The sequence below is a fragment of the Apteryx rowi genome, unplaced genomic scaffold (assembly GCF_003343035.1).
Source record: "Apteryx rowi isolate R43461 unplaced genomic scaffold, aptRow1 scaffold_75, whole genome shotgun sequence".
Classification (NCBI taxonomy): domain Eukaryota; kingdom Metazoa; phylum Chordata; class Aves; order Apterygiformes; family Apterygidae; genus Apteryx; species Apteryx rowi.
This window is the reverse complement of record NW_020451038.1, coordinates 386,722-413,244: the sequence shown is the minus strand read 5'-3', so window position 1 is coordinate 413,244 and position 26,523 is coordinate 386,722. Positions and strand designations below refer to the sequence as shown.

General features: G+C 37.8%; 1 protein-coding gene across 7 annotated transcripts in view; it reads right to left on the bottom strand.

Annotated features, from left to right (window-relative positions):
• The window catches only part of FHIT (fragile histidine triad), a 624,940-nt gene that overhangs the window by 534,564 nt on the left and 63,853 nt on the right, over positions 1–26,523 (bottom strand). For 4 of the 7 annotated variants that reach the window (XM_026088087.1, XM_026088085.1, XM_026088091.1 and 1 more), the window contains exon 2: positions 1,755–1,814. The exons of 2 other annotated variants lie outside the window; for them this stretch is intronic. The gene's annotated coding sequence lies outside the window, so the exon portion shown is untranslated. Of the gene's footprint in view, positions 1–1,754; positions 1,815–4,468; positions 4,554–26,523 lie in introns of all 7 variants that reach the window. One more of the 7 variants, XM_026088086.1, reaches the window with a different exon arrangement.

Below are 26,523 nucleotides of genomic sequence, written 5' to 3'. Positions count from 1 at the left end.
AAGGGGAATCTGATGAATGTTTACAATCAAGTAAAATTCTTATATATGATGCAGATATATCAATGGCTAAGAGACTTGTTTCAAACAAAATTACTTCTCTGATATAAAAGCCACCTACAATTATTTGCCCTGCACTGCTTAAGCTTCCTGTCGAAAAGTAATTATTGCATGATACCAAATGATACTACCTGAATTTGAGACAGATGCATTATACATTGCATTTGTCACAGAGACTCTCTTTAGCTCTACCTTAGCTATCCTCCTAACCCAGTAGAGAGCTATGAGTGATGCTAGATATAAGCATCACAACTATTATTTTTTGGGAGGTAACATTTACACTTTTCTCAAACTGGCAAAGTACTTCCGGATTACTCTTCCCAATCCTCATCACTGAACTAACTTATCTTTCTCTTACTTTATTTCCTCTGTTTTTAATCTCATATTCCCATGCAAAGAACTTAGAGAACAACAAACTAAAACCTATGTTATCTGATAGTATCTTTAATGACACATTTCTTTATTAAAAGGAAAAATCTATTTATCCAAGTTCCAGCTTGAGGCTGCGACGAGGTTTTACACGCAGCTGATAGATGGGACATTTGTGGATCCAGCTTCAAACACACAATCACTCTGAAAATGTTTAGAAAAAACAGTATTTCCTTTGATCGTTATCTGCCAATCACCTCATCATCTAGGGAAGTTTAGCCTTGGACTCATCTGGCCATCGGTTTGCTCTAATACCYTCCCTGCTGTAGAAAACATTTGTTCGGCAGCTGGAGCTGGAGCCATCTGGCTAGGGACACCCAGGACAGAGGAGGGGGCAGGACCCACCACACCTGCAGGGAGGCCCAGGAACAGGGCAGGCAGGCCACCACTTTGAGTCAGAAGTATTAAATTAACATGCTACTACAGAACAAATAGAAAATGGGTCAAAGCATGCAATGAGTCATTCAGGGGACAGTAGAGCACAAAATCCTCTTTAAAGAAAAAATGGCAGCTGGGCTTTGCTGAAAACGTTTTCTTTTCCTCCCTTTCAAAATCAGCRTTTTTGGCTAAAGTTAGATACACTTCCTCTCTAAAATTTTAGCATAAAAGCAAAGTCATAAAAAACTACAAAGTTCYTTTTCTAATACCTACCTCTGCAAACTACCTAAATCCAAACACAGAAATAATCAAATACAATATCCTGCAAAGGACTTGTATTTTAATCTGGTACTTCAGTCTTAAGGAGAAAAGCATGGATTACACTGAAGATGCTCCTAAATTAAGTTTCCTTGTACACATTAGAAACTTTGACATTTAAAATGAATTTTAGTAGGGTAATAAACTCCAAAAATTTCATAACTCCATCCAAGATACCAGGCATCTCTGACCTACTGACAGCTCGTGCTGGATGAAAGTCATCATTAAACTCTGAGGCAGCATACCAAGAGATATTTTAGAGGGACTCCTATTTGAGTGATAAAGGCAAATGTGAAGGCAAAAACAGCATAGCCTATTTTTAGCACCATCCTTACATAGACTTCAGAAACACTTCACAGCATTGCAGGATGTGCACTGTACTCACAACTGTATGGCAGGATGCAATATTTGATACTTTTCTTAAACACTGAATCTGCAAAGTATTTCCATTCTTAAAAAAATAAATAAAAAAGGGCAGGGGGGCTTCTTTTCATCTCCTTGCTTCCACAGGAAGCCGAGCAGGCTTAGCGCTCAGAAACCAGAAGGTAAGTAAATAAAATGTCAAAACTTACATATTTACACCCAGCAGCCCCTTGGAGCTTGACTTCTTGAGAATGTGTTACTTCAGTTACCTGTAAAACGCAAGACACTGTACTCAGTGCTTTTTGGCAACCATTACAATATAAACACAAAGCTTTTATATTATTTTCAGCAACCAGCTGTAGTCTTTCTAGTTCATGGCCCTCATACAACACACTCAAAGCCCAGACTTGGGGACTGTAAGTTTGTCTGGTCTGCCACCCGAACAGCTCCAACCAGGAAGCTGCCAGGAACGTTTGCACCTCACCAGCCGCCCCGCCACGCGTGACAAACAGCTGCAGGTCCCACTGGCTTCGGCGACACTTGCCTGTGCAGCACTTCTCGGCGCCAGGCTCCCTCCCGCCGAACCCAGCGGACRGCTGCGAAGCGGCCCTGGATGTATCCCTCGCCCAAACACCGCCTCCAAGCGCACGCCATCCTTCAGTATCCCGATCCCTTATTATAGATGAGATGTTGACATAAAAGCAGCGTAGCAAGCAGCTTCTGCGATTTTATAGATCATACATATTCCCACAGCTCACATTCCCTATGTTTCCATCTTTAATTTACTAAGCTTTTACCCAGGATTAGAAGGGGGACTTTTAGTTACTACTGTTACAGAATTTCTTACAATAAAAAATGTGGCAAATATAAAGCAAAGTCAGAGAACTGAAATAGTACAGATTGTAGTAGTAATACAATTGTCATGAAAGATAATATTCAGCAAATGATACTCAAAAAGAATAAAAAATTCATTCATCTTTTTTCAATTACTTGACTTGTCAATCTAATGACAGCAACCCCTCCACTCCTTTTATCAGAGCAGCAATCAGTTACACTTACGGTCACAGTTTTAGGAAGTTTTCTCCCTAGTCATAAATAGTTATTTTCTACAATTAGAAAATATTTATAAATAACTACATCATTGACTTTTCCTAAGATTTTATTAATATTCCCCCACATCTCTCCCCTATTGTGAATAACTACTCCACCTGAAACAGAGCCTTCCTTCTTCTGGACAGAAAAATGAACTTCTCCAATACTAAGCTGTGACTCCCAATAGTCATTACAGGGATGTTAGACACATGTTAAGCTGATCCAGAACAACCAGTAATTCTCATTTGTGTGCTGACTGGCTATGGAGAACATGTTACTTTATAGATCTCATCCTGGAAATGAGGCAGATGTATTGAACAGAATCAGATTTACTACAACAGGTAAGTGCATAAAATGCTAACAATTCTGGTGCCTAATTAAATCTCCTATTACAAGAAATTAAAAACCAAGTTCCTCCTCCAAAAATCACAGAAAAGTTTTAAGTAAAAGGGGTCTCCACGCACACTATACAGTACTGCAACTAGTTTTTACTACTATTACAATTAAAGAAAGGTCTTATAACTAATTACTGCCATACCCAGCTCACATTCCTCTTGCCTGGCATAGGTGGGACTGCGCCTACATCCCCACTCCACAGTTAACCTTACAGTGCTTCAACTCCGCTGACACATGGAGCAGTACTGGAGGAAGATTCCTAAAACTTACTTGGAATAAGTCTCTCAAATGCCCACTGACAAAATAATGAGACAGGTTGGTAGGGATGTACTTGTTTTAGAAACTGAATTAATTTTCTGCTTTTGCCAAAATAGATTTGAATAACAGTCACAATAACCGGTTTTAATGGAACATTGCAGCTTTGTAACCGAATTGGAGTTTATCGCGTTGCGAGATGGAAAATAGGAACTGTGAAACAGAATGCTGTTGCCTAAGACTATTATAAACGAAATAGCAACCGTAGCCGTGGAGGGGATAGGAAGACTGCCAGCTGCACCGCTATTCATCCCCTGCTGGCAAATTCATGGCAAGGCATTTGCAAATGGCTTCATAAAGAACACTTTGGCACCTTTCCAACCACACTAGCTTCCAAAAAGGTGGGGGGGGGGGGGTTAAGGGAATAAAAATTGTAGAAGAGTAAAACGTTCTCTACATGACCAGAGCAGACCTTCATTAATACCACAGGTTTCCTTTGCAAAAAAGCTCAAAGCAACTGCACACTAATTATGTAAATCTGACTCTGTACCTTGTCCAGAACGTCTATTGATTTAACATTACTACTGCCATACTAGTAGTAGAGACAAGTACCCAAGGCATAATTAACACTATGTTTGACAATAAACTTAAAAGGACAGGATCTCATTTATAAAAATGCTTCGGTACCAGTTTATGAATTATTGCTTAAGTGTATAACTGATTCACCTCTGTGTGTCTTAATCTATTATATGAAAGAAAATACATGTAGTTACACCTGACGGTTACCTTGGAAGATGTATTACATAGAGAGATTTTAACGTATGTTAGAAAATATCTGGGATAAGCACAGAAATGCAAAAGAAGTATTTCTGCATACAGTGTCAATACAGGAGTTATCCCAACAGATGTGTTACAACATCAGTCATGGAAAACCAAGAAGCAAAACATGATTAAAAAAAGGATTAATCAAATGAGTTTTCTCCAAAACGTTTCTGGATGTTGGCTCTCCAGGCTGCGACAGGGAACAAGTTCTACAGAAGGAAGCGCTTGCCTGGAGTTCGAGCAGCATGTACTTCCCACCGAATCCCATCTGACAGAGGTACAAGATGAAAATCAGACTCAAACAATTAAGYTCCAGACTAAGACTGAAAACTGCATCAAGTGAATAGAAAGCCCATACTGAAACTTGAAAACCAGATGTTCCCGCTGTTCCACAGCCTCCTACTTGCACTTCAACAGTATTAGCAGGACTCTCCTCCCTTCCCCTGAAACAGAGCACAAAACAAAAATAGATTTGAGGCAGTCAAACCTAGTTACTAGTAATCAGGTCAGAGATAAGTTATTTAAGTTTATAAAACCAGCATTAGAGAATGAAGGGCAGCTGCAGGCAATAACACTATCAATCACCAATTCTCACCCTCAATATACCAACAGCAATGGATTCCTGGGCTGCTTAAGACATGAACCATTTGAGCAAAGCTGTCCTGACAACACCTGCACAGCTTCAGCCTCTGTCACAAAGCTTCCCTCTCTCCATTAAGAGTACTTCATCTCACCTACCTAGTTAAATCCACTCCGTTAACCTCACTACAGATCTACAGATTGAGGGAGCACCAGAGGTCTGGACTCTTAGATTAATAAAAGTTCTCGTCTGCATATTGATAGCAGTGTGTTCCCAAATTCACTGATGTTCTTCCAAGATATGAAAGAGTCAGAGACAGGAGAAACAATGACAATAGCCATAAAAATACACAGAGTATGTGCGAGAGCGCACGCGTGTGAACAATAAATTTGCTATTCCAGTATCAGTGAGGAATTCAGATCCCATTACACAATTCAAAAGAGAACACAAAGTAAAGTGTAAAGTATCGAAACATTCTATAATTACAAAAAAAAAATCATGGCCTACATAAGGATCATAAGATATTAGCTCCCAAAACTAGAATAAGCACTTTTCCTGGTACCTCCCCCCCCCCCCCCCCCCCTTTTTTTTTAAGTGTACATATCACCTGATCACCCATGTTTTGTAAGCAGGTTTATGACCTGTTTTCTTACATTTATTTTTACATTTACTATATAAAATGCCACCCTTTGTCCTTCTTCCAGTCACACATATTGGATGCAACATTGAAAGTGCAGCTCTGAAAACTGTTCCATACCCTCATACTTCATTATATGCCCCCTTTTTTCATCTTTTTAATAAGATCGGTGGTTTTAGATTCCTTATAATCACTGTTTTATGCTCTTCCTACATTATCAAAGAGTAAGAGTCTTGTAACAAACGCTRCTTCATTGCATGCCAGATAGGCTTAGCTTGCAATTAAACACCTTTTGTTAAGCCTGCGAATATCCAGTAGAAAGCAGATAAGTTAAGAGACATGCTACACATTTTGCATGTGAAATCAGAAACAAATTCTGAACACAAGTGCAGATACTGGTGCAATGTAAATATTAGTTGTGGATTCTGAGTCCTACTCAAGTTTTAAATTAGGTAAATTAAAATTTAAAAAGTTTTTTCTCAATTTTGCCTTTTTATTGAATTTAAACATTCCTCAGATATCAAGAATGAAGATGCTGTGGTGTAGCAGTCTTCTATTTGACCAGAAAAAGCAGAACTGTATGAAAGAGGGACTCATTCAAATACAGCATATGTAAAAATAGCTTTAATAAGTTTTAGAACTGATATCCTTGTGTACCATTAGTCACCTCTAAGCATATGACATGAACGCAGAGAGAAACACCGGTAGTAATGCTGCACCTTTCATGCTACGCTAAACAGTAAAAGTGACCTGAGGGATAGAACATTGTAACTACATTTGGGTAAGGTGTTTCAAAATAAATGATTTGAAAATTAGGATTACATCATGTTCTTCCCCAAAAGAAAACAAACCTGGGTATTTATTTTTATAATGAAGACACAGAGAAGCCTTCTTTAAAACTCAAAATCTTTATACTTATCTAACAAAACAGAATTTGCAATTTTGCATTCATAGCTGTTAAACTGGGAAACTAAAAAGTCAAAACAGGCCTCCCAGTAATTTTTTTTTTTCCCCATTTTATGTACCTGCTTAAAGTTTTCAATTGAAAGATGAACCATAAAGGCAGCAAAAGTAGCACCAGTTACATATACACGTAAACAAAAAGCACATTAACAGCCTGGTTTAACAAAATCCCTCTCTTGTTCTGACTGATCCAATTAAAGTGTGATTTATTGTTGATCCCTGGTATTTCAGCTGGTTATTGTTGAATACTGTCGGAATAACCTCAGAAACTAAAATACTATTTTATATACTATGCCTATGGAAAAAATAAACAGAAAATCCAGATCTTCACAAATCACTTTTTTCTTTTCACCCAGCATTATTTTTCATGTTCCTTGAAAGCAACCTTCTAACAAAAAAAAATTAAAAAAAAACACAAAACAAAAAAATGCCACCTATCAATTTAAGAAATTCTCATTTTGGCTAAAATTTGACCTTGGGTGACATCATTTGCAATAACATAAGCCTTATCATGGAGTGAACTTACCAAGTCCAATTGTTTGTAAGCATGGAACAAAAGAGGATAGCTAAGTCAAGAGACAGCAAAAGGCAGGTAAGTTCAATAAACAACAACATTGCAACAGAGCCTACCTAATGTCATGTTCTTGGAGACTTCACAGTTCAAGATGTGGGCAAATATGAAGACAGATAATCAAGTAGCTATGAACATATTTAAGGAGAGCACCTCCTAAATATAAAGGGCAGCATGACAGAAACCACAAAGAGTGAGTAATAGTAAGCTTACTTCTATACAATAGTTTAAATTTCACCAAAACTAGTGGATGTAAGAGCTGATGTGACATCCAGGATCAACGAAGTCACCACCACCCAGAAGGTGGTCAGAATGACCTTCACCCCAGGAGCATAAAGAAGCCACTCTCACACAGCTATTTCTTGGGCATGTCACTAGGTCCGAGTATACCTCCCATTCATGGAATCATGTTCAAAAATTTGTATTTGAAAGAAATGAAAGAACACACTGATGAAGCAGGGGCAAAAAAAAATATCAAGAACATAATCAGAATGAGTGTGGGAGGCRACACAGTGACAGCAGTTAATTGAGAGGGTCTTCAAGCTAAGAGGTGACCAGAGAAGGTGCTTGGAGCCAAGTGCAAATCAGTCTTTTGTTTGATTTGCGTTGCATTAAGGGAAACAAATTCCTACAGCCTTGCAACAAGATTTATACCAAATGACTAACATCCATTTCTTCTGATAACTCCCCAGCTAGGTAATTGGTTAGGTTAAAGGAATACTATTAGCAAGTGCAGGACAGAAGTTAGCAAAGACAATATTAGCATCTCAACAGGAAGTGAGATATAGGCAGTAATATAAGAACAGAAGATAGAGGACCATAAAAATTGATGCATTTTTTCAGGACATAGCAGAGCCAGTACAAGGCTGCAAGAACAAACTCAAACGGCCTTTGGGAAAACACTAATTTTACATAAAACACTACCTTTGATTGAATTATATATTATCTGTGACTGCCATTGATTTCAACAGGCCCAAGACTTTTATCCTTAATAAACTGGTTAGTGCGATTTGCACAGAGGAAATTCATGCACAGAAACAGTTTCCTGCTGCACTTACTGTATCTTATTCTTGCCTTCAGATCCACAGTGCATTCTCCTGTCATGCTCTCTTTTACAAAAGGTAGTTACAGTATCCACACTTAAATTTGTGCAAGAAAAACTGCACAACAGCTGCGCTTCTGCATGAAGAGAGGCAGGCTTGTAACAGCATGTCTCCTACAGTCCTTGTTGAACAGTATTCTCTTATTCTTCTCCTAAAATGCATGCATCACTTTTTCCTAGTTCTGGATCAAAAGGATTTGCAGATGCACAGAACAGAATTCAGTCGGACAAAATGGATCAAACACTACAGAAATTCTGACCCTTCAAGACAGATAAAAGTTAACGGTTTCCTTCCTACACTGACTTAATGGCAGAAAAGAATTTGCTAAAAACCCAGTGAAGAACCTTGCACATGACTTGAATTCTTCCTCCCCCTTCCCACTGACTGCTAATTAAACCCAGTCCCATCCAAATTCCACTGTGAAGATATTCAGGAATATCTTTTTGGTCAGTTTGCTTATTTCTGCTGTGTCTTTGAGACTGGAAACACTAATACATTCCTTGCAGTAATGGTCCACTAGGTCTAGACTCAATGCAGCCGCTCTTGTACAGTTACCTGTTTTTATTCTCCTTTCCACGATAGTACGTCTTTTCAGATATTTTCCATTATTCAAATTGGAACCTTTCTCCTTAACTTCTTTTCCTTTTAGCAACAATGTTATGAACAACAGGACAATGAACTAACAGACTGCCAAAAGGATTTGATGGTGATGGACTGACAGAGAGGAAGACAAAAATAATGGAGATAAGACATAGGCAAGGCTGACATGGGCATGATGGAAGAGAACAAAGCCAACTGCAGGGCATGGGACTATGAAGAAGGGATGGCAGCAGAGGAAGTAGGTCAAGAAACTAGAGTGAAATGCAAGGATGAAGATCACAGAAGCAGCATAACAGGAACATGACTATAAAAGATGCTGAACAGCCACAGCTTTTGTTACAGATAGGAGTCACCATGGAACCAGGTGGTGTTCATTTTGTGGACTGGTTTTTTTTAATTAAAAAAATGTCATTAAGAGAGCACCAAAGCAGAGATTTTAAGAAAACTTCTCCTTAATAAAGCATATATTCAGAGACTTAAAATGGTTGATAGAGAACAAATCATTTATTATCAAACATGGTTCTACTTACAGTAGAACAGTCATCACTTAAAGATYTAATAAGAAAAATACTTTTTGCTTTGCAGTACCACAGAATGAAGTAGACAGAAATAGCACCAGCATACAGTGACCTCCATTTAACTGATCAATCCTTGGTTATTACAAGCTAGCCTGATTTCCCTCACACACACACAAAAAAGCGCATTCGTTATCCTGGACAACTACCAGCACAGTTTTATAGTGCTTTGGGGATTCTAAAGCTTTTACAGATGCTATAATTACCCAGAAATCTTCCAGTAAGCACTAAATATCAAAAATAGCACCTGTACGCTGCTAAGTTGAATTACCTGTTTACCACTCATGAGAGTAAAACCATTTAATAAACTATTATGCAAAGTTCACTGAAAAAAACCAACACAAGAGACCAAAGACCTTTTATACTTTTATGAAGTATTAATTTKACACACAAGGTTGGAAAAACAGATTAGAACAAGATGTAGATAATTTTATGAATTCGGAAAAGAAGTTCGTGTTAAGTTTTTATTGAAGAAATTAGACTTTAATGGCAAACCTATGTAATATTCCGTTAATCAGCAGCAAAGCCTGGCAACAAGAGCATAATAGCAGGGAATTTAACACCATCTTGCTAATTGAAAGGACCTGACCTCATCAGGGTCATGCACYGAAATTCAGAATGGTAACACCACAAATTATCACTGCTTTGCAGATACTAGTGTCTCCTACCTGCAAAAAGAATGCAACTAAGTACATTAAATTCTGTTGGTTAAAAATTAAAATTTTCCCAATCTACAAGATTTGTAGAAGCTTCAGAAATAGAAAGAAATTAGCTGTCTGAAGTAATACAGAAATTGGGGGGTATTTGGTTTATTTATTTATTTTATTATTAACACAATTCAATTTAGAGAGCAAATAAGCTGTTCCACATATTCATACTGATATTCAGGTTAGCCCCGTAATGTTCAGGGAGACAACAAATGAGAGGTTTATAAGAAGTGATGTATATACACAGTATCGACCCAACCATACAAACTTTACTCATGCTGTTTGCCTTTACTTATACAAATAGTACCACTGAAGTCAATAAGACTACTTAAGCTAAAAAACTGACTCATACAATAAAGTAAAAAAAAAAAAAAAAATCACGTATGTACTTCATGCAGTTTTTGGAGACTCAGATCCCAAGATTTCCCCCTCCCCCCTTTTTCTCTCTTTTTTAAACAGTATTTCAAATATATAAGCAAGAGGATATGACTGGGAATAAAATTTCAGCTCCCTGTAGGTGCCTTTCCCTCTGATAAAGGTGTATGCAGCATATGTATATACTGAAGATTCCACATTGCTGTTCTTGGCATTTAATTAGGGGGGTAAAGGAAAATGTGCAGGACTAGAATCTTAAGTGTTGGTTTAATAACCTTTATCCAGCTCATTTCTGAATGATTTTCTTCCTCTCTGGAGAGACTTCTAATGTCAAACACTGGTATTAAGGTGAGTCATGGTTACTGAAGAGGCACAGCGAAAGCACATGACAAAATTATTAATTATGGGGAGGGAGGGAGTCGAGTATTCTTTTCACTCCATGAATGTTCTTCTAAAACGAAATATGTAATGTTAAAATCAAATATACTTTCAGAAGCCAACAGCCATTAAAGCCTTACCGGTGCCAATAAAAGCTGAAGATTTCAGAACATCATTTTAAAACTGCTGTAAATGAGATTTTTAAAAGGCATTGGAGAAGTACAAAGATTTTAAGTACAATAGAAGAAATTAAGCAACTATTCTATATCTGTTGAAGACAAGTTATACTAGTTCAAAATAGTAATTTTAAATATACTTGTTCACACTGCTGCTTGCCTTTTGTTCCTTTTTCTTTACTTTCACATTAAATGGTAAGAATTGTACCTAGAACACCAACAAGAGAGGTTGGTCAGTGCTATTTTCTCTTCTTACTACTAAACTGAAATTAATGCCTCATATTCTAACACCAGAAGGTTTACATTTGGATGCATAAAATACTTTAAAGCCACATTGCAGCAACTGTTCTTCATTTACTGCAAGAACAGAGGAGCATGTGACCTGTAGTTTCCCCATGGACTTGGGTGGAAAACAGGCACAAGTCAAACTAAACAAATTTTTAGCATTTGAGGGGTCTGACCTTCACATTTCATTGCAATATATGCCACAAAAAATGTATTTTAAGAACTTGCATGCCTTATTGTAATAAGAGAGCTCTCCATTGCTGAAACTCTACCCTGGAGTTTAAGAAATAAGTATTGCCTTTGCATGCTCTTACACACATCAGATGCACTCAAAATCCATCTGCTGCACACCCCCTCTCCAGCCTCACCCTCGTTTCTGTTCTCCTCCTGGCCGACTTGGTCACACTACCCACCCAGCCTCCTCTTTTAGCGCTTTCAGTGCTGCAGAGTCCTCCACCGAGGAAACCAAACAGTGGGCACGACTTGTCAAATCTGACTCTTCGGAGGCTAGACAGATGTGACCTGCTTGACCTACCTTGTTTTTTTCCAAAGACACAAGGAACCATGCCAACATGAACAAACTAAGTCCTCATTAACATCATGCTAACCCTTCTAATTGTTTCCTCAATGGCTCCCAATTGAGAAAAACATTTCTGCACAGCAAAAAACCAAAGTAATCAAAACACAATACCAGATTTTGTTTGTTTCTTCCTCTAAGCTACAATAACCTTTTTTTTTTTTAAGTAATCAAAGAAAACTAATGTCCTTGTTCCTATAAAGTTTTCCAAGAAATGAAAGCTTTCTACAAAGCTTTCTTCAGAAAGCTGCTTGTCTTTTATCTCCATTGCAAAACCATGACAAATCAACCTTTTCAGCAAATTTACATTTAGGACAAAGTCTTGTAAACCAAATTTCAAGCCAAATAAGCTATAAAACACCTGAGATATTAATCACCAAAAATACCCCACACTTTTTAACAGAAATTCCAGAACCAATTATAGTAGTGCTATCAGCAAGAACACTGGTTCATTAAATATAATTTCATGAAGCTATGACTTCGCCATAATTAACAGAACGAGAACTGGAATAAAAAGACAGCAGCATCCCTAAAATATGAAGCAATAAACAAGCACAGACAAGGTGTTGAATGTCAATATCGACTATCAGCAAAACTTCAGTTCAACCATTAGATAAAATGGATAAGTTGCAAACCTACAGTGAGGCCTAAAAATACAATTTCATATAGAAAATTCATTATTACCGCCAATCATTTAAGTAAATCCAGTGATATGCCTCTCAGCATTTAATCCTATTGCTTTGTGTACTTCATAACAAGCAGTGAATACTGAATCAAAAGATAGGTGACTAAGTTACCTTGTTTTGTGTTGCAGAAAGTGATGCACATTAGTTACTGTAAGACTATGGTTCTATATGAGCGTGAAAATTATTTTTAAGGAAGACTTGCGAAACACTTGACAGAACTGTATTACTAGCATAACTTTGTTTTAAAAATAAAGTTTGCCTTTAGTTCACAAAACATACTAGAGCAAGCTGTTACCAGTCATGCAACTGCGAAGTATCACAATCAAAAGCAGTGATTCCTGTCCTACAGCAGGCACGTTTCTCCAGCGCACACCTCTAATTTCCTCCCGGCCTGACCCCTTGCTTGATATTTCCGCCAGTCTTTCCTCTTCCCTACTCTCCAATTGCTTTTGCTCACCTTTACCCTTCTTCCTCRTTTTGCAGCTCTTTTCCTTGCAGCAGACCTGACTATGGTCTCTTCCATCATTTTTGGAGGGATCAGGACACAAACTCTGTAGCAAGATCACTCCTGTCACCTGTTACAGTTAATATACAGGTGTTTGATTCTTCTCATCTGGTAAAATACATGCACAGAACATTGTTGTTTTATCCCAGAATCAACAAAACATTTTGCCAGTTATTCTCTGCATTGCTGGAGTTTCACCCTGAAAAGACTCAAGAGTCCCATATTTTATGTGGCCAACTCAGCAGGGACAGCAATCTCCACCTAGACTTACGGAATGATTCATTATTTACAAGCTAGTGTTTTATATCCCATGTAGAATATATGTAGCAAGATTAAAAACCAGTGAGTCAGAAAGAAGCCTATCCATTTTTAATTAAAAATAAACTCTCTAAAGTATCCCTATGGATATCTCCTCCTTCCCTCATTCACGACCCACAAAAGAGAATAAAAGCCTTTCCAAATACAACACTACTAAGGAGTTCTCCCTACTTGCCCTTTTTGGATTATTCCATACATGAAAAATATTGTATTTTCAACCCGCACATCACAAGTTTACTATCATACATATCTAATACTCCACTGAAAAGCTTATTTTCCTGATATTTACTTTAAAGGTGAAAGTGAAATATAAACAACAAGGCTTGGTGCTTCCTTCCCCCCAGCAAAAACACTATATGCATCGTATGAAACATAACGAGGTGCAGTGCTGGTCTCAGGCATAGGTAAAGCCAGGTAACACACCTAGGACATTTCCTAGGAGGGCAAATCAGTAGCAACAATAACATCATAACCCACAAAATCCACCAAAAGAGGAAAGGGTTAATAAAGGTGTAAACACATCTGACTGTATCTAGTATTGCAGACTGACAAAGCATAAGAATCTCTGAATTCTTGCCTCCACATCAAGAGATGGGCTTAATTCTCAAGGCACTTCCAGGCCCTGTGGCACCTCTGAGTAGGCAGTAAGGAAGTGACACATGATAAAAAGCTCTTGATTTTTCTTTTTGTAAAGGTCTTTGAAGATAAGAGCAGTAAGCATTGTTTGGGAGACAAGAGACCCAAGAAGTCAGATTTGCAAGCATTACCGGAGTACAGCAAAACCACAAAGCTGCTTGGTGTGCAGAAAGGTACAAGGTTAATATCCAGGGCACAGTAGCTACATTTGGTTTATTTTCAGGACACAGTACYGTAAAAGAGTCAAAGTAGTCTGTGATAGCTGTTCTTAAAGTCTTGCTTGCAGACCAAAAAAATACAGACTCTTAAGCATGACAAATACAATCCTCAACTTTAATATCTTAAATGAAAGCTAGATATAGACCATAAACTTAACCTGGCCATAGCAACAATACTTGCCATTGCTTGTGTATGATTACTGAACCAAGCACAAACACGTAATATATTCCTCTGGAATATGCTCTATGACAATATCATGTGACAATTCAGTAACAATTTACAGAAAACCTTAATTCACTTATAATTTATCTGTTGTGCCCTGTACCTACATCTGTATAATACTTTGTTACAAATACCAGTTGCTGCAGTTTAAACCAAACAAACTCAGTTTGTTTTTCTGAATTGCAGCCAAGGACCTGCATTTTAGCCTTCCCACTATTATGCTGAGCAGGCTCCATTACAGACTATCTCTGAACTAAAACTGTAATCATAATTTAGGCAGGGAGCTTGCACAGAAGAAAGCACAAAATAATGTTAGCACAACAAATGATTTAGGCTTCCAAAATGAAATATTTCTGTTCAACCCAAAAATCTAATATTTTTGTCCAGAAAACACCTCATTTGCATTATGAAAAGTCTGTAGTACGCTGTGCACAAGTCATCCTTCAGGTTAGTCTGTCTGATACCATCCTACTTCTTACAAATATCAGAACGTTTAATTCTGCCAATGAACCATATTCACAAAAAGCACAAGTTGCAAGTGCCATAGGTCATGATCGTCAATGAGAAACACAATACATTCTTTAAAGGAYGACAAGCAGTTTTTATGGAAGACAATCCTTCTCATTCCATTACAGAAAATTAAATGGGTGGGAAAATTAAGCTCAGCACATTTTTGGCAGCTTACTTACTAGTCATGTTATTACTTACAGAAAATAAGCTACTTGTGAATTTTTCTTTTAAAGAAAGTCTGGGCTTTTCCAAGGACTAAAGGTCCAATGATAATGAATTCAAGTGCAAGCTAAAATCCCTGCATTTCTCCWTCTTATCATATCTCCTACAAATGCATCTCTTCTATAGCTTCCAATGTGTGCCTTGAACCTAGAACTTCCTCCACATTCCTTAACTCTTGTTTCCAGTTACCCCTCTTCATTTTTCTACAGCTTCCCTTCACCTAGCTCCCTCCTTTGCCATTAGATCTATCTTAAAAATATCTTTTTTTTTTCATCCTAAGAACTTGTCCAGTCTCCTTCATCTCCTTTTATGGGCATAATCTGTACTTTCGTCACACACGCTCTTTTTCTGGCTCCCTTCAACAGCATTCAAACTCTGCCTTTATGTGATAGCAATCACTTCTGATCTTATCACCAGGAGCCAGACTTCAGTTTTTTCTAATACAAGTAAAATATGACAATGAGGAAGGTTTTGTAAAATAACAGAGCAAAAAATTGGCTTGGTATTTACAATGAACCTTCTGTTACCAGTTGACAGTCAAGAGAAAAAGAGGTCAATAAAGACCATGATTTTGGAAATAATAGATTATACATTTTATATATATACAAACATATACACACATTCATATATATATATGAACGACACAGCATCAGAATATTCAGGGGAAGCAGAGAAGAGAAATGCTGATCAAGGTTTCATGTTCTTAATCTCTGCTGTTGAGGCAGCTGGTCGCTGTGTTCAGTACTGGGTAGGACTGTTTCATACCTAATGCAAAAGTTTACAACACCAAAGACCAGATGTTACAAGGTTAGGGATAACCATAACCCAATCCAAGTGCACAGTATCTACATACAATTTTGTGCTCACACAGAAATAAAAGTAGGTATTTCTCCAAGTTTGAATTTCAAGTGCAGAATTTAAGATGACTGCATTTCTGTGGACCATTTTAACAATCCAGTAACAGATGCTCAAGATGCACGGGGCTGTTCTCTGCAAGGATTAGAAAAGCGCAATACAGGAGGCTCTGCTGCAGCATTGCGCAGYTGAGCCGACTTTGTCCATGTAACAGCTTCCCAGACAAATCCTTCCTTTTTATTCAAACATACATCCACTGCTGAAAGAACATGTCTCAAGTCAAGTGTTCAGCCTTACTTCCGTTAATTGTCCATAAATTCAGAAAATAAGGTGGCCAATAAAGCACTCCGTCTATTAGCTCCCCTAGTCCCTGTTTAGGTATTAATCTTCACCTATTTCTTATTTAGCCCCCAGTTAAAATAAACTGCAAGTGAGGCAGGTGTCCTCTTGCAAAGCACTTACCCAAGCCGAGAAGAATTAGAGGTCACTGCTGCTTTTAAATGGGAAAGTAGAGGTAGACCAGTGGCCTTGATGCTCCCCATTCCCCAATTAGAAATCACAACTTAATCACTTTATCTGTGAATTTCTCACTTCCAAATAAAACTGTGACATATAATGACCTTTTCCACAACTGGCAGCTCTGAGTAAACAGAGCTGTGGAAGCGTATGAGAATCATGAAATGCTATCACAGACTGAACTTACTTTTTGGAGGCTTGAGCAAGACTGAAACAAGAAAGCTGGCAATACCAGGCAAATACAGTTATGTACAGGTGCTCAACTGTTTTTCCAGATGCCCATTTATAAGTTACCTTGAAAATATAAAAATAACTGCTTCTTGTAATGTTTTTTAAATAGGAAACAGGAATTCAACCATCTACCATAACAGATGCCATATTATGAGACATTACTAAGGCACTGATTTAGTTTCCAGTTTGTCATGCCATCTTACAGTGCAGTGTATTTCATCTGCTGAAGGATTAAGCAAAATAGTCTACATTGTGCTAAATGACAGGAAAAGTACAGTGGAACACAAATGGCACTAGTGTCTATGCCTTCAAGGCATTCATCCAATTTCACAACTACAGCAGATGCCAAAGAGGAGAGACTTTCAGGAAATCCCATTTTTGAGGTGTGTAGATACGTTTTAGGTATGAACTGTTAACAGTTAAATACTATTAAGTCATCCATCTAGATCAAATCCCATATAAAAGTTTCCTTGAATTGTTTCTTCTTGCTTTTTTGGGGTGTTCAGGTAGCCAAGGGATCCAGGTAGCAGTCTCACTTATGAGACAGAACCAACAAAATACTAGCTCCTTTAGATCCTCTTCAGCCATCTCAGTGTCTCAGCTGCAGCATAGTGAAACCTTACTTCCACTCAACTCCCACCAATACTATTTCACAATTAGCAGTCCACAGTTACTGTTTTTAACCTCTTAAAGAGAATTTGATTGGCTTGGAAGAATTCTCATTAATTTCCCTCCCTCTTACCTAAATCTACCACTGAATGATAATGATGAATTTAACATTGATGAAAATTTTAAAAGGAAAAACAATGACGAAAGTATGTCCTTAAAGATGATATACAGATATATATATATATAAATGTATTTACATATATATATATATATGATTTAAAAAATTGGTATTCTGAAGTGTTCTTTTGCTTAAATAAGTATTTCATTTTCTAAAGTGGAATAGGCAAATTGTTCATGCAATATTTTCACTTGCTGTAACAGTGATCTAAGCTGCATTCAGGAAGGATAGGCAGTGTAATATTAAGCTAAGGGAAGAAAGACTTACTAAAAGCAAACACCTAAAATAAGTAATTCGATTTGTCAAGATTTACAAACAGTTAGTAATAAACACTGCATATTTCTGATATGAACTATATGCAGAATAAATCCATTAAGTCCGGAGCAGTGAATTTGCTTTTAGAGTTCTGCTTTCTCCTTACAAGTTAGAAGGTCACTTTGATCAACAGAAGGGAGACACACAAAGACCAAGATGATTATTATCATTAGAAGAACAAGTGACACTTGCCAAAGCAGCAAGTAATGGGCAGGGGGGAACGGATGGACTAAATATCACTCCAAAACCACCAGCATTACTGAACACATCCAGAGGACAAGGTCTATGGTCTTGTCTCCAATATGTCCGCTTTAGCATACCGGTCTGCAAAGCCTTCCTGCTTCACCACTTCAAGAAAGAAGCATCGATTATACAGAGGACATGCAAAGGCAACTGCCTCAATGCTTACTTCCATCATGGCTTAAGTAGCTGGGCTTGCATGACTCCCCCATACTAATCTCAGACTGAAATTTGATAGGAAAGTTATAATTTAGATGAATAAGATTAAAGTCTGCCTGCAATTCGCAATTTACTCTCACCTTCAGTGGAACTCAGTTTTACTAACTCATGTACATAATGACCTATTATTTTCAAAGGATACAACCCTATCCTTTTTAAAARAAGAAAACAGAATAATTATACCACTGAAAATATTGCAATTTATTAGATAAACAGCACTAAGATCTCAAATAGGAATACAGAAAAAATCCTGAAGAAACTGCAAGCATTCATAAATAAGCATTTTATTCATTGGTGATCAACAGAAAGCAGCCTTCCTTAGTCTGCTTAGAGACAAGAAGGATACAACCAGAAAGATGACAGTCCCTTTAATAAAGTTTCTACTAGTTACAATTACTRTCAAAACAGTTCTGTTCAGAAGCAGATCTTTTAATTAGTGATGACTGAAACCTCATACTAAACTCCACCCACAAAAAAAGAACAGCCTAAATAATTCATGAGCTCCTCYACTTCATACCACCATAATATTGTATTTTAAATATACAAAATATTTCAGCATCCATACTAAGTTAATACACTAAAAGCAAAAGCAAGCTTTTTCACCATGACTTCCTTTTAAAGGATCACCTGTCATACTGAATGCAAGTCCCTGTGTGAAATACTATACAAGTGATAACATATTTGAATTATAACAAAACCAATGGAAGACTGTTGTTCTATAGTTTATTGCTTTGATATTTCTTTAGCAATCATTGCAGTCTGTCTAAACAATTCTTTGTGCACTGACATTCACAATAATGTGTTTTCATCAAAGTTAGACACTGTCATTAGGTTTAGCAAAAGGCTATACTTTACAGCTCCTAGCCATTTTTCACACCTCACTGCTTCATTGGGATGTGAATGCAACAGTTTTTACATCTGTCATCTTTAGTTATATTTACTTGAATACAAGCATTAATAACAGATTACTGGAAATCTGTAGGGAGATGATGAATTAGTTATGTTCTTATTATCCAACACTGGAATGGGACCAAGAGAGGAGGGTTTATCACACTCTCTGCTAAAAGAGAACCTACTCAGTCACAACTTAATCTTCGGCAAAGCCTGTGAAATGCGGTTTGCAAAATGCATAGTTATTCCAATTTCATTATTTCATTTCCACATACCAACTCTTAAAATAGCTTTTCATTTCTCAGAATTATTTGGTAAAAAACTTCATTGATTGTCACAGGTGGAGATAATTTGAGATAGAAGCAGAAAATAAACTAACCTACTCTAAAGCCTACTGCTTTTCATATTCATCCAGAGACTGTCTGCAATTTCCCCCCCTTTACCCTTCRAAGCAGTTGTCTATTACAGAACCTTCCCAACAGTGGAAAGCCAAAAACATTCACTACAGCTTAGCTATCTTACACAAAATGGAGAGAACAACTTTAATCAATATAATAAGCATGCAAGTCGCTGAGAAATGAGTCCTTTGGGTGCACAGTAAGCAAAGATTAGCCTCCAGTGAAAGAACACCATGAAGACTTGATTTGACTATCTTGCTTTTAATATCTTCTTTCATACTAAGTTAGCATCCCTATAGTGAGAAAAAGGGTATGCTGACAATTCAGAAAAGCAACCCAGAATATATCAAAGTGACATTTAAACTGAAGCCAAATAAATCTCAGAAGAAAAACTGTATTCCCTCTTCCCCCCACCCAAAAAAAGAAAGATTTATGAGGTTCTTTTCCTCATAAGGCTCTGTAGAGAGAAAATGGAATCACCTGAGGATATCTTCAAACAAAAGACCTCAGTCTCTAAAGGGTAGGAAAAAAGCCATGCTCTCACAGACTGGCATGGCCATAGCTGTAAGAATATATTTCAAAAKCAAAAATCTATTTTAAGACTGGCAGCTATGACGATGATAGATAATAGCYTCTTAATTTTCGAGTTCGGTTGGAGTCAAGGCCCAAAGTGCCCCCTTCCAAAACCTCATTGATTTTTAAACAAACCTACTTCCCTCCTTCTTGTAATACTTCATAAAAAAGAGCAAGTCATTCATACATATTTATACTTCAAAACATTAGTGCATTAAGGCTAGAAAAGTCAGGTAAGAAATATGAAAACTGGGGAAAAAGAATTATGAACAATTTTTCAAATGTTGTCTTGAAATCTCAACCAATTAAGCAATTGGCAGAAAGTGCAAACTGCTTTGTAAGCTTCTCACAGAAATAAAAAGCCTCCTCATTTACTTGTGTCTTTGACAAGTTCTGCTTCTGGGATAGGTGCAGTTAGGTACCCCCATCTTCAGCAGCAAGTGTCATTACTATTCAGTCAAATATCTAAAATGTCCATAGGAACAAAGGAAGATTTTGACCCAGGAGGAAGAAAGGCATGACAACTTGAACATCAAACCAAGAAACATTTCTTTGATGTCTACCTGAGAGCTGTAGTTGCGTTTCCTCTGCAGCTGCACTGCTGATTCTAATAGAAACGGTCATTGTTTTGTCTACACAGACAGTAATAAGGCAAATCAAAACCAAGCATGAGCATACCTGACTGACAAAGGTTTTAAAAGCATAAAATTAAATCATTTGAAAGATCAATACACTGATAAACACATTCTACACACAGCTGGAACAGTATCATGAGAAAGGACAGCTTCTTTCAGTTCAGCCCTACAATAAGAACGCCACCCACACTGCTGCTGAGCTGTGCAAGACCACGACAGTTCAGAAAACCTCAGCTGGGATTGTAGCACAGGCAGGACCATCTCTGAAACAAGCTCACTGCTTACCCAGCAACAGGGAACAATCTATGAGAAACGAGAATGAATATCATGTTAAAGACCTACCTACTAYCTGTCTGTGCCCCCCTCTATGCCAGGAATGAGGTCTCCATGCAGCATAGAAGAACCATCAGAGAACCTCCTACTGCTAACAGTGTCCTGCCTAACAGCTTGCACAACACCAAGGAGAACACCACAGGATGCCACCCCAGCTCATGATCCTGAGTCTGTTGAGGAAAACACAATTAAGATGAAACCTGCAGAGACACCGCAGCTTGGAATAATATGATGTACTGCTATGAAAAATGTGAGTATGACAACACAGAGAAGTAAAGAATGACAAGTCTGATGTCAAGGGATACAAAACATGCAAGATATATTTACTTAACATGCAAATCAATTTACATCATTCGTATTAACTGTTCATCACATCATATGAAGATGGACACTAAAAGATAACTATACAGCAAACTGATTCCGCTGCTTCTCCTACCCACATATCATCTGCCCGTCTGTGAAGTGGATGGTACTGAATAGGAACGAGATCCTAGCCAAAATTGGTTAGCATCGATCCAAAGGAGTCGGGCAGGTATCCCTGGCAATTAGCTTAGACTCTCTGTAACTAACCGAGATCCTAATCCACATGCCAAGCTTATTCAAAGCTTTTAATCTGAAAGTTTCTCTTCATACATACATGGTGCTGCTTTGAAAATGCACTTACAGAAAGACTTTAAATCAGTTTTGATATCCATGACACCACATGCTCTCTGCAAATCTGTACACAGACACAGGCTGCACAAAGCAGGCCTAAATTCAGGACTAGGTTCAAACTCTGTTGCTAATCCTCCATCTACCAAAGACATCTTGAAGCAAGTTTCTTTCTGCATAAAAGTACGTTGACCTGTTCAGGGGCAATGCTTGAACAATTTATGTTTCAGGGACAAGGAATTTGGGAGAAAACTCAGAACATAGATCAGATGCATAAATGGAATCTTCATACTTAAAGGAAAACACTATCAGGAAAAAAAAAAAAATCATTGACTAATTAAATTCAGTGCCCTATACAATTAAACTCTTAGTCACGTTTATAGACATATCACTATCAGCGCAAAAGAAACCATATCTGCTCCACTTTCAGCATAGCAGTGATATACAGTATCTAACAAGCTGAATTAATCCTGCAACAATAGGTAAGAATTATTTTTATTAACAGCTCACTACAGGGGCTTAACAAATATATTCCAAAGCACTCACATTTCCTCATCAGCATTACACACAAATCTAACATGTAACACTATGCTTTTATACTTACAGCTTATAGACTAAATACTATTGCATATTCATAAACAAGCAGATCAGATTTTGCACAGTTTACTCACTGATCTTGCAAATATTCTTGTATCTGTCTGATGTTAAGCATACAAGTATTCCCACAGTCAAGTGCAGAAAGTGAAAACTAGAACTTTGAGGGCATCTTTCACAGACTGAGATGGAGAGTCAAAAAGAGACCATGCACATATTGTCTTTTTGCTTGATCTGGTTAACGTTATTTTTAAATACAAAAAAGTAGACACTTGCTTCTGATTTAAAGCAATAAGGCATTGTTTTGAATCAATACAGTTTGGTTCATCTTTTAAAGCCATTTTAAATAGGAAGGTCTACAGACAAAAATTCAGATTCAGAAAGCTAAGTGGAGACTCAACAGTTGCCACACTAGTTTTTGTAATAATCTTGTACTGTCTTCACAGATCTGGTATATCTGTACAATTAGAATACCTCTTAGTTAAGAAATCTGCTATTTTTCTCAGCTTTTCAGCATCAGTACATCTCATCTTTTCCTCATGCTTCACAAACTTTTCCTATAACAATGCTCTACTCAGATAAGAGGCACCCTATTTCCCAGATATGGGCATATTTTAAACAACAGATCTCTTCTATTAAGAAGGAAACTGGCCATTAAAACATGCAAGCAAAGGGGAATAGAGGGAGGGGGGAAAAAAACAGAGACAGTTTTCTTTTAAAATTTTAAGAATAAAGTGCATTTCTGTTGCTATTTTCAAGCATTTCTTCCTGGGAAGTACATACCTGTTTACTCCTCTGTATCTTGGAGAAGAAAGAGAATCTTTAGGGACACACTGCCAAGAAGCTGAGAATCTCAAAGGCTACATTAATCAAGCAAGATCTAGGCTTTCGGCACTTCACAACTTTCACACTGAAAAAAAAATGTCAGAAGAATAAAAAATGCACTCTTCCCAAGAATCCTGAAGCCTGTGAAAGGATATTTGTAAGAGAAAAAAACCTACAAGGGATAATATTCTCAGATAAACCATTTTCCCCATGTCAAATTCACTCTAAGAACAAAATAGAAAGACTGACTTGGTGGTCAGCTGTCAAAGCGAAACTTAATTTGGCAGTAATAATAGGCAAGGTATGTCAGTGCAAGCGCTTAATACAAATCTGAACAACTCCTCGAATGAATTGCTTTTAACATGAGCTGTATCCACAGTCAAATTTTAAACCCTCATCTCTGCAAAGAAAATAAAATATTCTTATCATGTCTTATAATAAATTATGAAACTATCATTTTGATTTCCCTCCAAAAAATTTGCCCTGTTTCTCCATATGTCTTTGTGAAAGTTGCTGATGATTTTTCCAGAAATAAACCAATTGTCGAGATGGTACTGAGCAAGTTGACTTCCCTGAAGATTGACTGCTTTGTTTCTGTTCCGTAAAAGCACAGCACAAAAAGTTACATGAGCTACTTGGAGAGCCTACCTAGTAATTTGCTGACTTCTACTTGATTATTTTTATATTAATTTAGTGAACAACCCTTCTCTGGCTAAATGGTGTAAGCACTTAAGCTCCTTAATACACTCATGTAGCTGAAACAGCAGAAGCTGCTTACCAAGTCAGTGGATCATTTGGGAAGGCCAGTGCTAGAAGTTACTCAYGAAAAATAATCAAACTTTACATGGCAAAAGTGTTTTTGCAAAGCCTGGGGCATTTCACTGGTTTAAGCTTTCCCTGCTCCCTTTGTGCAGGTGTCAGGAGAAAACTTTAAAAGGCCAAAAAGCAATTACAAGTTTAATCCTGAGCGCGCAGAAACAAGACTGTGACCTAGAGGGCCAGGTCTGGAAATAGCGAGCAAGGATTTGCTTACTGAAGCTACTGCACTCAGGGATGGAGGAGGGAGCATGTGTATTTTGTTAGAAACAGGCCAGAACAAAGAACCAGCTGACTTCCCTCATCGTTTTCTCCTGCTCCAGTACCTGCGGGCCAGAGCATTAGCTAAATGCAGAGCCAGCAGACCGCACACCAGCCAGACTCTGAACCTACCCAAATAACTCTAGAAGTTGAACCGTAAGATCCCAGACAGGAAAAACTAGGAGCTCCCCCCTACTCTGGTCCTCGTCGCTAGAACAGCCCAGACACTGGTTTTCAGCAGCGTACAAATCCCTCGGTGAGCCGCAGGATGGCTGCTCAGCGGATCTGAAACAAGCAGCTCTGCAGGTAGCTCTCGAGAGGTGCGAGTTAACCTGTTAACTACAGCCTGTCAGAACATCAGATCTAAGGGAACACCGAGACAGGAGGATAGCTGAGCACAAACGTACCTCCTCGTCAGTTAAACCAGAGAGGAAGACTGGCCTTTTTTGAGTAAGATTCAGATCCGCTGTCTACTTTCTTGCCCTGTCTCAGCAGGCTTGCTTTCTGATAAATACAAGTAATTCAGCCTTACTGAAGCATTTAACAAGCTCTAAAAGCATCCATTAGAAAACATATAATGTGAATTAAAGCGACTGCTCCTCGCACTGTAAGGTTTGAACTTCAGGCCTGAACAATTGCACCAGCTTCTGAGAGTGGCAGGGAGGAGGGAGCGGGAATGCCGAGGAGGGAGGGAAGGCAGCCGGRAGGAGGAGGAGACCACGTGAAGACGGATTGCTTACTCCCCTTCAAATACTGACATCACTTAAAACACAGGTGAACCTTCATAACACCAAAAACTTGGATGCAGAAATAGACAGTAACAGTCCTAGAATATCAGTCCTTTCCACTTAAGGAAAAGGATTTCTTTGGACACTGTTTTAAGGCTGGATGCTTACTCTTCCACGCTGACACCACACAAACTCTGAAGTTAAAATAAAGCTTCTGAAATGCAGTAGTATTAACTCTACAAAACCAAAAAAGCCATACTAGAGCCAGACAGTTTCAACATACTCTGCAAATTCACTGTAAAGAGGGAAGGGGGGGGGAAAGCAAGAGATTCTGATACACCTCTATGAACCCACCCTCAAAAACAGAAAAATCTTTAATTTCAAATCTACCTTAGGTCAGTGCTTCTATATTGTACTCACTGGTGTATAAGAAATGCCYACATTAAAGGGCATCCAGTTATTCATACGGTTTTCATCTTGGGTAGAAAGACAACACAAGAATTTCCTCAGTCCATGAAAGTAAGTGACATGATTTAAACAAGTATTCTGAGAACAACCACCACCTTAAGCGCCTCACAGGTAACAGGTATGCTGCTTATATGAAAAAGAAATACTCTTAAAGCAAGCCTCAGCTCTTCAGTGTGGCAATAGCAATTGTTCAGAAGAGAGGGGAACAGAACGCAAACGCATAAGGGGAAAAAACAGCAAGATAATTAAGCACAAACAAGTTTTAGTACTAACAGTGTAAGCTTACACAGGACTACATCTTCCCAGACGTAATGTATACAACATTAAAAACTGGTCATAAAACTACAGAAGCGAGCAACAGGTTTAAAAGTCACCTTCAAATGAGCCTGTAACTGTACGCATCTCAGCCTCAGCACCTAGCAAGAAAGCTGTGCTCTGGGCAGTTCAGCGCAGCCTCTGTAATCTCTCGATTTTGAAGCCTGCAAATAGGATTAGCCCAAAACTACCAAGAGTGAGTTATGTGTCTTCCAGTTTCAGCAAAACATTCGAATTCCTCCCAGTCTTCCTAGTTCAGCCTACATTTAGGAACTCTTATATTAAGAAAAATTGTTCATGAAACTTTGGTGGGGAAGAGAATGGTCAAGTGTTTTCTGGCTATTTCCCACATGAATTGCTTTTTATTCTAAATTTGATATAGAACAATTACTGAGAAGGAAGATGGCAAGAAGCATTTCAATAATGCCAAAGTCTGGTTTTAATATTACTGAAATATTGCCCATCCAATCAAGGTATTCTCAGAGAGTTGATTTTATATCATTTTTTTTTAAATAAGACCAAAAATAAGTTTCACTTTATATACTGAGATTTTTCAATTCTTCCTCAAACTAYTTTTCCCCCAAAGGTATTTTTATTCCAATTAAGAGTCATCCTTAACAGAAAAGGCACTAAACCACAACTGCAATATTTTATTCTAGTTGCAACACTTCAATCTTGCATCCACAACAAGCTATTAGCAGAATTTGTTTTTACATTTCAAAATATGAAAAATAGAAACCATAACTTGATGGGCCTAATTCACTTTTTTTTAAGCTCTGGAAGATCCCCAAATGTCATAGCAATGAACACAACAAGAACTTAAGAGCATGTTGTCAAGAAATTACACACAAGTTACACACTTTTACAAGCTGTCTGCCTTAGATTGGCTATTAATAACATCAGCACTTTGCTCCAAA